This window comes from Triticum aestivum, chromosome 4B (assembly GCF_018294505.1).
Source record: "Triticum aestivum cultivar Chinese Spring chromosome 4B, IWGSC CS RefSeq v2.1, whole genome shotgun sequence".
In the NCBI taxonomy this organism is placed as follows: domain Eukaryota; kingdom Viridiplantae; phylum Streptophyta; class Magnoliopsida; order Poales; family Poaceae; genus Triticum; species Triticum aestivum.
In genome coordinates this window covers 425,683,298-425,698,510 of record NC_057804.1, presented here as the reverse complement: position 1 = coordinate 425,698,510, position 15,213 = coordinate 425,683,298, and positions in this window count along the sequence as shown.

Below are 15,213 nucleotides of genomic sequence, written 5' to 3'. Positions count from 1 at the left end.
CAAGTTTAAGCAAAATTTAAACATGATGCACACATGAAGCTAGCCTAGTGCATTGCCAGGAGCTAGGGATGTGACATCCTCCCACTCACTTCTTTCGAGAGAAACTCCTTCTCTAGAAAGGTTCCACTTTTGGCAACAAAGATCTTGCATTCGGATCTGTGGTAGAAAGTGTACCCAATTGCTTCCTTAGGGTATCCTATGAAGACGCACTTCTCCGATTTGGGTTCGACCTTATAAGGCTGAAGCCTTTTGATATAAGGGTCGCAACCCCAAACTTTAAGAAACGACAACTTAGGTTTATTGCCAAGCCACAGTTCATACGGTGTCATCTCAACGAATTTAGATGGTGCCCTATTTAACGTGAATGCAACTGTCTCTAATGCATAACCCCAAAACAATAGTGGTAAATCGATAAGAGACATCATAGATCGCACCATATATAATAAACTACGGTTACGATGTTCGGACACACCATTACACTGTGGTGTTCCAGGTGACGTGAGTTGTGAAACGATTCCACATTGTTTTAAATGAAGGCCAAACTCGTAACTCAAATATTCACCTCCATGATCAGATCATAGAAACTTTATTTTCTTATTACGATGATTCTCCACTTCTCTCTAAAATTCTTTGAACTTTTCAAATGTTTCAGACTTGTGTTTCATTAAGTAGATATACCCATATCTGCTCAAATCATCTGTGAAGGTCAGAAAATAAAGATACTCACCGCGAGCCTCAACACTCATCAGGCCACATACATCGGTATGTATTATTTCCAGTAAGTCATTGGCTCGCTCCATTGTTCCAGAGAATGGAGTTTTAGTCATCTTGCCCATGAGGCATGGTTCACAAGTATCAAATGATTCATAATCAAGTGATTCAAATAGTCCATCTGCATGGAGTTTCTTCATGCTTTTTAAACCAATATGACCTAAACGGCAGTGCCACAAATATGTTGAACTATCATTATCAACTTTGCATCTTTTGGCATCAATATTATGAATATGTGTATCACCACAATCGAGATTCAACAAAAATAGACTACTCTTCAAGGGTGCATGATCATAAAAGATATTACTCATATAAATAGAACAACCATTATTCTCTGATTTAAATGAATAACCGTCTCGCACTAAATAAGATCATAATATCATGTTCATGCTTAACGCTTGCACCAAATAACAATTATTCAGGTCTAAAACTAATCCTTAAGGTAGATGTAGAGGTAGCGTGCCGACGGCGATCACACCGACCTTGGAACCATTCCCGACACGTATTGTCACCTCGTCCTTAGCCAATCTTTGTTTAATCCGTAGTCCCTGTTTCGTGTTACAAATATGAGCAACTGAACCGGTATCAAATACCCAGGCACTACTACGAGCATTAGTAAGGTACACATCAATAACATGTATATCAAATATACCTTTGTTCACTTTGCCATCCTTCTTATCCGCCAAATACTTAGGGCGGTTCTGCTTCCATTGACAAGTCCCTTTGCAGTAGAAGCACTCAGCTTCAGGCTTAGGTCCAACTTTGGGCTTCTTCCGGGGAGTGGCAACTTGCTTGCCATTCTTCTTGAAGTTCCCCTTATTCCCTTTGCCCTTTTTATTGGAACTAGTGGTCTTGTTAACCATCAACACTTGATGCTCCTTCTTGATTTCTACCTCCGCGGCTTTGAGCATTGCGAACATCTCAGCAATAGTCTTCTCCATCCGTTGAACTAATTGCTAGTGTATTGAGTTCTCTAGATCATATTTATGAAGTTTTGCTTAAGATTTATGATGAAGTGATGAAGTGTTGAAAGAAGAAATTGATGAAGTGATTCATGGTAGCTCCTTGAATGAAAAGCATGACTGCAATGATGTTATTATAAATTCTATTAATGTCAATTGTGCTAATAATATGCAAAACCCCAAGCTTGGGGATGCTAATATTGTTATGCTCACTACTTATTGCAATGATCATGATTGGGGTGGTAATGATTCTTATGATCTTGAAAATTTACTTAAACCTCATGATGGATATGCTTGAGATAATATTAAAAGTGGGTTTGGAAGAGTGTAAACTTTAGCTAAAAATAATCCCACATATTTGGAGAGTGTTCAATCTTATGATTTTTTTTATGAAAGTGGGCTTGGAGAGGTCATGACTATATTTGATGATAATCCCACTATTTTGGAAGAGTGTCAACTTTGCATGCATGTGGATCATGAAGAGAATAATTTATGTGATAGTTATATTGTTGAATTTGATTATGATCTTACATGTAATTATTATGAGAGAGGAAAATATTGTGGTAGAAATTTTCATGTTACTAAATTACCTCTCGTTATGTTGAGATTGCTATTGTTTCTTTCTTCTCCCTTACATATGCTAGTTTTTGCTTGCCTTGATAATTTGTTTTCTTATAAAATGCCTATGCATAGGAATTATGTTAGACTTAAATATGTTTGTCATATTTTTCATGATGCTCTCTTTGTGTTTCAATTCTTATCTTTCGTGTGAGCATCGTTGAAATCTTATGCCTGGCTAGGGGCATAAAACAATAGAGCTTGTTGGGAGGCAATACAATGAATAAATTTTATTTCTGTCTTTTTTTCTGCTCTTGAGTGTTTGCACAATTATGCTTCTGTTATGATTGTGTTTTTGTGGTTTAAAATTAGTGTTTGTGCGAAGGAAGGCCTTTCGGATAATTTGGGAGATAGTTGATTTCATCTTGTTGGAAAATAGAAACTTTTGCACTCGGAAAAATAATTTTCAAAAATCACAGAGAAGTGCTTTTGCTCTGATTTTTTTACGCAAGATTGATATACAAATTTCCCACGTTGTCCTAATTTTTCAGAATTTTTGGAGTTACAATAGTATACAAAGTTCCCTGATTACTACAGACCCACCCGAAGATAATATTCAAGAAGTATCAAGCAACTAAGCTTGGGGATGCCCCCTATTGGCATCCCCTCTTTCTTCTAACAACCATCGGTATTTTACTTGGAGCTATATTTTTATTCATCAGATATTATGAGTTTTGCTTGGAGTGTCTTGTGTGATATGAGTCTTTGCTTGTTTTGCTTTGTGTTTTAAGTCATCTATCCTTGCTGGACACACCTAGTTGAGGGAGCAAAAATTATGCCATGACTTGGTAGAATTTCTCTCTATGCTTCACTTAAATCTTTATGAGCTATGGAAATGCTCTAGTGCTTCACTTATATCTTTTTGAGCATGGTGTGCTTTACTATTTTTGAAGAAATGATCTCATGTTCACTTAGATTTATTTGAGACTTCATTTATTTAAGAAATTATCTCTTGCTTCACTTCAATTATTTTGAGAGAAGAAAAATTTTCATGCTCATGTTCTTCACTTAGATTTGTTTGAGCTATCAAAAGCAACATATGAAATTAGTCCCAAAGTGATAGATATTCAAGAGAGAGATAATAAAAACTTCCGTAAAGATCATTGACAAAATAAACTTGATTCTTCGTAATAGTTTTGAGATATGATGATAGTGATATGTGAGTCATGTTGATGAGTAATTATGGTTTAGTAAGAATATTGGTGTTAATGTTTGTGATTCCCTATGCAAGCATGAAAGTCAATAGTTATGCAATGATATTACATCCTACTTGTGGTGCATTATTCAGTGTTAGTTATGCTTAATGCTCGCTTATGAGATTTTTCATTTCTTGGTTGGATGCTTCCCAATATTTTGCTAGCCTTCATTTACACTAAGTATGATCACTACTTGTGCATCCAAAATCCTTTAAACCAGTTTTGCCACATGAGTCCACTATGCCTACCTATATGCGGAATTCTTTTGCCGTTCTAAGCAAATTTGTATGTGCCATCCCTAAATTTCAAAATAAATTTCTCTTTTGTGTGCTCGTACCGCTCATGAAACAGTAGGGGGTGGCTGATATATTTCCATGCTAGATGTATTATTCTCAAGATGAGTGTTTATTCACTTGTCCAGTCCCAAAATGAAAAATGAATTTACTTTATGTTGTCAAATAATAAATTCCTTGGAAAGTGTTGGTATGGAAGGCACTGATGTCTACTACGCAACCTTCTTCTTGTAGACATTGTTGGGCCTCGAAGTGCAGAGGTTTGTAGGACAGTAGAAAATTTCCCTCAAGTGGATGACATAAGGTTTATCAATCCGTGGGAGGCATAGGATGAAGATGGTCTCTCTCAAACAACCCTGCAACCAAATAACAAAGAGTCTCTTGTGTCCCCAACACACCCAATACAATGGTAAATTGTATAGGTGCACTAGTTCGGCGAAAAGATGGTGATACAAGTGCAATATGGATGATAGATATAGTTATTTGTAATCTGAAAATATAAAAACAGCAAGGTAGCAAGCGATAAAAGTGAGCGTAAACGGTATTGCAATGCTAGGAAACAAGGCCTAGGGTTCATACTTTCACTAGTGCAAGTTCTCTCAACAATAATAACATAATTGGATCATATAACTATCCCTCAACATGCAACAAAGAGTAACTCCAAAGTCACTAATAGCAAAGAACAAACGAAGAGATTATTGTAGGGTATGAAACCACCTCAAAGTTATCCTTTCTAATCGATCTATTCAAGAGTCCATAGTAAAATAACACGAAGCTATTCTTTCCGTTCGATCTATCATAGAGTTCGTACTAGAATAACACCTTAAGACACAAATCAACTAAAACCCTAATGTCACCTCAAGTATCTGTGGGCATGATTATATGATATGCATCACACAATCTCAGATTCATCTATTCAACCAACACAAAGTACTTCAAAGAGTGCCCCAAAGTTTCTACCGGAGAGTCAAGACGAAAACATGTGCCAACCCCTATGCATAAGTTCACAAGGTCACTGAACCCGCAAGATCACCCAAAGTAGATCACGTGAATATCTCATTGTCACCACAGATAAGCACATGCAAGACATAGATCAAGTGTTCTCAAATCCTTAAAGACTCAGTCCATTACAAGAGAGTAGAGGGGGAGAAACATCATAAGATCCAACTATAATAGCAAAGCTCGCGATACATCAAGGTCGTGCCAAACCAAGAACACGAGAGAGAGAGAGAGAGAGAGAGAGAGAGAGAGAGAGAGAGAGAGATCAAACACATAGCTACGGGTACATACCCTCAGCCCCGAGGGTGAACTACTCCCTCCTCGTCATGGAGAGCGTCTGGATGATGAATATGGCCACCGGTGAGGGATCCCTACTCCGGCAGGGTGCTAAAATAGGGTCCCGATTGGATTTTGGTGTCTATAGAGGCTTGCGGTGGCGAAACTCCCAATCTATTGTGTTCTCCGATGTTTTAGGGTATATGGACATATATAGGCGAAAGAAGTCAGTCAGGGGAGCCACAAGGGGCGCACCCAGGGGGGGTAGGGCGCGCCTCCCTGCCTTGTGGCCACCTTGAAGCTTCCCTGATGTCCACTCCAAGTCTCATGGATTTCTTCTGTCGGGGGGATGAACCCTGGGCAGGCAACGTAACCCGGATCCTCTTTAAAAACGGTGGGGCCCGCATCGCCCCTCAAAACCGGCACGCGCCTGGCTGGGTCGCTCGACCCGGCAAGGCCCGCAGCCTGGCCAGTCCCTCCGACCCGGCAAGGTACGTCGACCCGGACTCAGCAACTGGCGCAAGGAGGCCGAACCCGGCACGACCAAGGCTTCCCCAACAAGTCGACCCCACCCGTGGTGTGCGCTGCAATCCAGGCATGGGTCAAGCTCCCGTCCCATCCAGGCCATACGATGGGACGAGACGTCAATCACCGATGACCAAGACAACAGTGTTTTCACCCATGCCTATGGTCAGCCGGAGCGTGGCAACAGTGCCCCTTACCTACCCGCTGACCAGGGCTGGCGTGGCAACAGTGCTTCCGCCCTCAGCGCTAACGACAGCAAGCGGCAGCCTGATGGAAAGCACTATACACGACGCGACTCGGCCATGCCCTGACGATCGACAAGACGATGCACAGTTCCCCTAGGCACGCGGGTCCCACACCTAGGGGAACCCGGCGAACCACAAGCCCTTGAGCGGGACCCAGCCCGGGATCCCGGACACCGACAATACGGACCCACCAACTCGGCATATTACCATTGTAACCCTGGGTGGGTTGATCTATAAAACCCCCTAGGAACCCACGCCTACGGAGGCATGTAATGTAATGTAAGGTAACGGAAGATACACAAGGCTGCCTGTGAGAAGCAGAAAGAACAAGCAAGCATAGGACTAGCCACCAAGCCGCAACACCGGAGAGGAGAGGCCTAAGCCTTGGCCAGCTTCCTTCCTCCTCATACAGCTCCAGGAGCAACATTGTACTATCGATCATCCAACTACACTTAGCAGGACTAGGGGTATTATCTCTCCGGAGAGCCCCGAACCTAGGTATGTCCGGTGTCCCATGCCCGCTCATGCCAACCTCGCCTCTGGAGCCGACCAGCGCCCTCGAGCCTCCTCCTCTCTTTAGCCATCCCTTGGCATTTACCGTGCGCCCACCACGACAGTTGGAGCCCACCGTGGGGCAGCTCGAGGAGCTGGCTGGGAGCATGCTTTAGACGGAGCCGTACACTAACGAGTCCATCGCGTTGGCGGATGACGTCGTCGGTGTGCTTGCCGCCTCCTTCGCCTCGCTGCGCATCTCCGATGCGTTCACAGCCGACGAGTACCCCAGCGAGGTGCTCAGCTACTCTGACTCTCCGCTCTCCCTCGTTGGTGGCATTGCCACCGGGGTGATGGACGTCCATGTGGAGGTTTACGTCACTGGCGACGGCGCCTCCTCCTCGTCGAGCAAGACAAGGAAGGCCGTGGAAGCCAGGCTGCCACGGAACAGACCGAGCCATCCGATCCGCTGCGTGCCGCGATGCAGATTCTCCGCATCCCCATCGGCACTGACGTCGATGCCACCAATGTCGCCGAGGCCCGATCTCAGCTCAAAGAAAGGGGCCAGCAGATGCAGGACCTATCCGAGACGCTCGCGCCACCAAGCGTCGCCTAGAAGCCACTCTGATGGAGCACGACGCCGCTCACGGATTCGTGCCCGCCGCGGCCGAGCCAAGCCGGGTCACCATTATACGCACCCAGGAAGGAGCGATCGGCCAGGCCCTCAGCGCCATCTGAACCGTCTATGAGACCCCAGTGAAGAACATGCATGCTGCGGAGGCAGCCGCGGTCGGCCTCGACCAGCTGACGGGTGAGGAGCTGAAAGAGCGCACCGGGCGGATGTGCGAGCTCCTCCACGCCGCCAACACCCAGCAGGATCGCCTGCACCAGCTCGCCAAGCCGGCGGGGTCCGGCTCCGCCTGCCTTGGCGGACCCGGCGAACTTCTGCATACGGCTTCCTCACCGCCCGGCGAGGCGCACTCCAGCCAAGCCCAGACTCGGCGCAACCCAGCCGCCACAGCTACCGACGTCCTGGGCAATGAGCCCGCAGCGGAGACTCAGCACGGACCTGACCAGCCTGGCCGGCGTCTGGCTCCAACCGACCCGGCCCCTCGAGGCCTGTCCGCCAGTCGACTCGGCCCGCGCGCCATTGATGACGCCGACGCTCGCCATCGCCTCGATCAGCTCGCTCGCTCCCTGGAGGTGGAGGAGAGCGGTGCTATCGGGCCGGCCTGCTTCAGCCCACGCATCCGGGAGGAGCCCTTCCCCAAATGGTTCATGCTTCCCCGCGACACCCCCAAGTACAACGGGACCGTGAATCCAAAAGACTACCTCACCGACTACACCACGGCCATTGGCATCACCGGTGCCAATCGTCATCTCGCCGTGCGCTACGCACCGCTCATGCTCGAGGGGTCGGCCCACACATGGTTGAACAGTCTGCCGATGGGCACCATCCACGCGTGGGTCGACTTTGAGGAGGCCTTTATCCGCAACTTCACGGGGACCTACAAGCGACCCGGTCGCCCTAGCCATCTCGCCATGTGCGTGCAGGGGCCAACAGAGACGGGTCGCCAGTACCTCGCACGCTGGACCAAGCTCCGAAACAGCTGTGAGGGCGTCCATGAAGTCCAGGCGATCCAGTACTTCGTCAGTGGGTGCCGAGATGGCACTCTCCTCAAGCACAAGCTCTTGCGCTCTGAGCCGGTCACCATGGCCGCGCTCATGGTGACGGTGGACAAGTACGCCAATGCCGACTCCGCCATGAAGATCCTGGTGGCGCTGGATGAAGCCGGCAAGGCGAAGCCGGTTCCTCCCCCGAAGCCGGCCGGCGAAAGCAGCCGGCAGCAGCATCACCAGAACAACAAGCGCAAGGTCAAGCAGCCGGCGCAGCGTCACGACAACCGGCTCGTCACGGTCGCCGAGCCTGCAGCGGACCCGTCGGTGAAGTGCCGACAGACCGGCAAGATGGCGTGGCAACTCGCCATGAGTTTCGAGGAGATGCTCGACGCCCCATGCAAGCACCACAGCGGCGCAAGACCCTCCATGCACACGCTTCAGCAGTGCGCCATCACCAAGCGCATCATGAGGGGAGACGTCCCACCTCCTCTGGCTCCGGCTCCGGCTCCAGCTCCAGGCATAGGACAGCCGCCTCCGCCTCCACCTCCACCTTCCGCTGGTGGCGCGGAACGATGCCTACCCGGACCAGAACGCGGCCTAGATCGTCTTCACCAGCCTCGGCAACGACAAGCGCAGCGAGCGCCTTCTTCGGTAGGAAGTGAACACCGTCGTCCCGGCCAAGCATGAGTTCATGCATTGCTCGGATCGGCCGATCGACTGGACCCGGGAGGATCACCCGGCGGTCATGCAGAGTCCAGGTGGATACGCCCTCATCCTCAACCCCACCATCATCACGCGGCGCACATGCAAGTTCTCCCGAGTCCTCATCGACGGCAGCAGCAGCATCAACATCCTCTACCGCGACACGATGACCAAGCTCGGCCTCAAGGCCGAGGACCTGGAGCCAATCCGGAAAATCTTCCACGACATCGTGCCCGGCCTCTCCTCCTCTCCCATTGGCCGGGTCCAGCTCGATGTCCTGTTTGGCGACAGCATCCACTTCTGACGCGAGTCGATCTGGTTCGAGGTGGTGGACCTGTCCAGCACGGATCATGCGCTGCTGGGCCAGCCCGCGCTCGCCAAGTTCATGGCGGTTCCCCACTACGCGTACCTGAAGATGAAGATGTCGGGTCCCAAGGGCTTGATCACGATCATCGGCGATTACCGCAAGTCCCTGGAGTACACCCGAGACGGAGCCAAGTTGGCCAAGTCGCTGGTCGTTGCCGAGGAGCGACGCCAGCTCGACTGGATCGCCGCCCTGGCGGGCGAGGCCTCCGCCGCGTCGATCCCGACCACGGACCCAGCCGACGAGGCCGCCTTCAAGCCCTCCAAGGAGACCAAGAAAGTGAAGCTCAACCCAGAGGATCCCAGCTGCGGCAAGTACGTTGTTGTAGGCGCCCGCCTCGACAGCAAATAGGAAGGCGAGCTCATCGACTTCCTCCGTGAGAATCGGGATATCTTCGCATGGACCCCCAAGGACATGCGGGGCATCCCGAGGAAGTAGGCCGAGCACAAACTTCACGTCCGTAAGGACGCCATGCCTGTCCGCCAACCCCTATGATGATTTTCCGAAGAAGAGAAGAACCATTGGTGAAGAGGTCGCCAAGCTTTTGGCGGCTAGCTTCATAATGGAAGTGTTTCACCTTGAGTGGCTGGCCAATCCAGTCCTCATCCTAAAGAAGAACAAGACCTGGCGCATGTGTATCGACTACACTAGCCTCAACAAGGCCTGTCCCAAGGATCCATTCGCTCTCCGGCGGATCGACCAAGTCATCGACTCGACCGCCAGGTGCGAGCTCCTGTCCTTCCTGGACGCTTACTCCGGCTACAACCAGATCAAGCTGGACCCGGCCGATGCCCTGAAGACATCCTTCATCACGCCCTTTGGGGCGTATTGCTACATCACCATGTCGTTCGGCTTGAAGAACACCGGCGCCACCTTCCAACGCTGCATGCAGAAATGCCTGCTGCCGCAACTCGTCCGCAATATCCACATGTACGTGGACGACATCGTGGTGAAGACCAAGCAACAGCTCACGCTCCTCGACGATTTGAAGGAAACATTCGCCAACCTCCGTGAATACAAGGTCAAGCTTAACCTGGAAAAATGCGTCTTCGGCGTCCCGGCCGAAAGCTACTCAGCTTCCTCATCTCGGAACACAGCATTGAGGCGAACCCGGAGAAGATCAAGGCCATCGAGCGGATGCGCAAGCCGGCTAGGCTGCGCGACGTCCAGAAGTTCACCGGGTGCTTGGCCTCGGTCAGCCGGTTTCTAAGCCGGCTGGGCGAGAGGGCACTCCCCATGTACCAGCTAATGAAGAAGACAAGTCCGTTCGAATGGAACGGCAAGGCAGATGAGGCCTTCCAAGACCTCAAGTGCATGCTCTCCACCGCGCCAGTCCTGGCCGCACCGACCGACAAGGAGCCGTTGTTGCTCTACATAGCCGCGACCTTGCGGGCGGTCAGCACGGTGCTGGTGGTCGAGCGACCAGAGAAGGGCAAGATCCAAGCCGTCCAGCGCCCAGTCTACTACCTGGGCGAGGTGCTCTCCATCTCCAAGCAGAACTACCCGCACTACTAGAAGATGTCTTATGGTGTGTACCTCACCGCCAAGAAGCTGAAGCAGTACTTCCAAGAGCACGTCGTCACCGTCGTCAGCACGACACCTATCGGAGAAATCATCGGGTGCCGGGACGCCTCTGGCCGGGTCGCCAACACTAAAAAAAAATACACTTCCGTGATGATACATGTTTGTCACAGTAGGTCGCATTTTTTGTCATGCATTTACATCCATGACAAATTTATGACAGAATCAAGATAGTCATACATGTGCTGTCGTAGAAGTGTTCCATGACATTACCAAAATTATCATCACGGAAGTGTCCACTTCCTTGACGATAAACCGCGCGTCACAGAAGTGCTTTCGTCAAGGGTGACCGACACGTGGCATCCACCGTAACGGAATGTCGTTAAGCTATCGGGTCGGGTTTTGGATCCGATAACCCGTTAACAGCCCCGACCAATGGGGATTTTCCACATGTAAAATCATCATTGGCTGGAGGAAACACATGTCGGCTCACCGTTGGGACAGATGTCATCCACTCATTGGACAGAAGGCGCCTATGATACGTCGACATGTGGCACGGCCCAATAGAGGCCCATTCCTGTGAAAAGGCCGGCCCGTTTGACTTGGTCAAAAGGTGGCGGGCCGGCCCATGGAAAGCCTGTTAACGGCCTGTTCGCATATAGCCCATTTATAGCCCGCTAACCCAAGGCCCGTTATGCGCTATCCGAATTAGGCCCAGTAGCGTCATCTAGGCCATCCAATATGATTCCAGCCCGTTTTCACTTCTAGCCCATGTATGGCCCATGACGTCTTTCGGCCCATATGAGGCCCTATGTAACTCTTGGCCTATTAACGACCCGTGGTGAAACTGGCCCGAAATGAACAGTATATCACTTTACACCCACTAACGGCCTGTGGTGAAACTGGCCCGTAATGAATAGTATATCACTTTATACCCATTAAGGGCCCGTTATTCAGTTGGGCCGTTTCCAGCAAATGTTATCTTTCGGCCTTCTCAGAGCCCATTTATTCTTGGGATCATTTCCAGCATTCATTTACTTACAGTCCGTTACTGTCATTTTCTGCCTGTGGGCCAAATTCAGCCCGTGGTTACATCGGCCCATTTGTGGTCCATTAATACGTTGGGCCATTTTCATAGCATCATCAAATATGGCCTATTAACGATGGCCCGTTATGGTCATACGGCCCGTATAAGGCCCATTGATGATACGACCAGTAGAAGGCCCATTGTTTTTACGGCCCATAGAAGGCCCATGGTTTCTACGGCCCGTAGAAGGCCCATTGTTTCTACTACCCATAGAAGGCCTACTGTTTCTACGGCCGGTAGAAGGCCCACTGTTTCTACGGCCCGTAGGAGGCCCAGTGTCACTACAGTAAATATTAGCCCATGGTTATTGTGGCCTAGTTTTAAAAAGAACTGCACTGACTACAAGCAAACAAATAAACAAGACAACAAGGAAATAAATAAGCAAGCAACTTATGCTAGGCTATCACGGCTGTTACACATATTACATCCACTAGGCATCAAAGTTCGCCACCAGTGCAAATATAGGGAACAAAGCAGCATATCATATACACTGGTTGTCAAAGTTGGTGACCAGCGCAAATAAACGCCGCAGCAAAACAAATCCAGAACTAAAACCACTTCAGAAGATCTCAAGAAACAATATCCTGGGTACCCATAATGCTGGCAAGATGCTTAGCAAGCTTATTAACTTTCTCTTGTTTGGCGCTTAAATCCTCTAGCGCTTGCTGTTGCACCAGAAAATGTGCATCTGAATTCTGCAGGGACTTCCTCAGTCCTTCAGCTTCCTGTCGCAGCACATCTGATCGATGTCTTTCAACTTGAAGTTGAGACTCAAGAAGACGAACATATCCAGGCAGTGAGTTCGAAGAGCTTGTGCCAGCAGTAGTGGCCAGTAACTCGAACACTACATCAAGACAGGACTTTTGGGTTCCCTCACTATCGTCAAGATAGTTTGTACCAGCTTTCTTGGAGACCAACAGGGATGTCTCACTATCTTGAACCTTATCTGCATTACTTCCTTTACCATTGGATAATGCGGTACTGTTCTCCAATATTTTGTCCGCATTCTAAAAGAGAAACAAGCAGACACATCACATGTTTACCATGTTGTATATGAAACTCATTTTGGTAAATGAGTTCAGTAGTAAAGTGGACAGGATAACAGCATGAAACAAACATATATCTATGTGCCATGGTCACTTTATGGTCTATGTCATTCTAGTTTTTGTTGCCAAATCAAGATAGAGACACAGTTCGAATAATATTTGTTCAAGACAAAGCAGAATAGACAAAATATAAGTGTGGGTAACTATAGAGCAATAACAACACTTGTAATGTGCATGACATGAGAACATAACTGTTTATTCAATTGAAACTGAAATCAACATAGAGCAGGTTACAACAGCAAACCAGTTAAAGAAACAGGTTTAAAACATACCTGTTGCGCCATTGGAGTTTCAATTCCATCCTTCAAATTTGAAAATAGTTGGTATGAGTAAATACAGTAATGCAAGAGCAAACGAGTATGAACCATAGCTACAGAACCTGACCTGAGAACAAATCTTCTTCTCCTTTAAGCGTTGAGTTGGGATTCGGAGTGGTGGTCCTCGTGCTTTGGGCACTGCAGTTCCCTTACTAACCGCTCGTGTTTGGGTGCTCTGTGGTGGAGACGGTGCTGTGTCAACTGGAATTGGGTTACTATCTGCCGGGGTTGGGGTTAGAAGGGGTGTAGCTGGTTCTCTTTCCAACTGGGTAGGGGTACAATCTGCGAGAGTCTGGGTTATGTGTGGTGGATCTGGTCCTTGGGCAAGTACAACCGTGGTTCTATCTACATCAACTGGTAGCACTATCTTTTCTAAAGACCGTGTTGTTACTCCCTTAGATACTGCCATCACGCTCTCCAATTCAAATGGCTGATAAACAAGAAAAGTAATTGAAAGTATAGACATTGTATGATAGACAGGTGCAATGGATAGTGGGGAATAAAAGAGGGCATGAAATAATTCATATTTATGTTATCTAACCAAACAGGATAGCATGACACAATTTCACATATATGATGGCTAACTAAACAGGATAGCATGACACAATTTCACATTATGATGGCTAACTAAAAAAGATGGAAAGACATAGTTCAAAATATGAGACTATGTAAACAGGATGACATGACATAACTATATAATGTGTTTATTAAATAGGTTGGCATGCCATAATTCACATACATTCATGGATAGAATGCCATAATTCTAAATATGATGACTGTAAACACTAAACAGGATGAGATGATATAACTATATGATGTCTTTATTAAATGGGTTGCCATGCCATAATTCAGATAGATGATGTGTATGTACTATGTAAACATGATGGCATGATATAATTCAAATATATGATTTATATAGTAAGCAAGTAAGCAGATGGCAATCTATATATGATGTAAAAACTAAGCAATGCAAGACAACATGCATGACATGGGTAATATAACCCTGCCAAGTTTGAGCATAGACCTCAGGGAGGAAATAGGACTGGTCATCAGTCTCTGAATCCTCCTCTGAGGAGCTCTCTGTAGCCAGCAAGATGTCTGCTTTAGCAGGTAGCATTGTCTGCTCTGAATACCTGGTTTTCACTCCAGATACTTCCATCACCGCTTCAAAAGGCTGATGCACAGGAAGAGTAGTTGAATATACAAACATTGTCGACAAATGGAACACGTAATACAAAAAAATGATAGCATGATATAATTCACATACATGATGATTGGCTAAACAGCATGGCATTGCATAATTCACATATATAATGCCTTTGCAACAAGATAGCATTGTATAATTCACATATATAATGTCTTGCAACAAGATGGCAATGCATAATTCACATATATGGTAATTAGACACTGAACAGGTGGCATTCACACAAAGCATGTCTAAAGTAATCAAATGGCATAGCAATGCGAGACACCATACGCACGATATGAGCAACATAACCCTGCCAAGTTAGAGCATACACCTCGGGGGGGGGGGGGATAGGACTGGTCATCTATCTCTGAATCCTCCTCTGAGGAGCTATCCGTAACCAGTAAGATATGTGCTTCGTCAGATAGCATAGTCTGCTTAGAAGACCTTGTTTTCACTCCAAAATTTTCCATCACCGTGTCAAATGGCTGATGCACACGAAGAGCAGTTGAATGTACTAACATTGTTGACGAATGTAATATGTACCAAAAAAAGAAGGATGGCCTGATATAATTTACATATAAGATGACTGGCTAAGCAGGATGGCATTGCAAAATTCACATATATGATGCCTGGCTAAACAAGGTGGTGTTGCATAATTCACATAAACGATGAATAAACTAAACAGATGGCATTCACACAAAGGATGTCTAAACTAAGCAGATGACATATTTGATGTATAAAGTAAGCAATGCAAGACACCATATGCATGATATAACCAACATCAGCATGCCAAGTTAGAGCGAAGACCTCAGGGGGTAAATAGGAGTTATCTTCTCCTTATGAATCCCCCTCAGAACAGATATCTTCCTCTCAATTACAATCTGAAACGCGTGGAGGGGGGGCTACCTTTGAGCCTACCATGGAGCGACG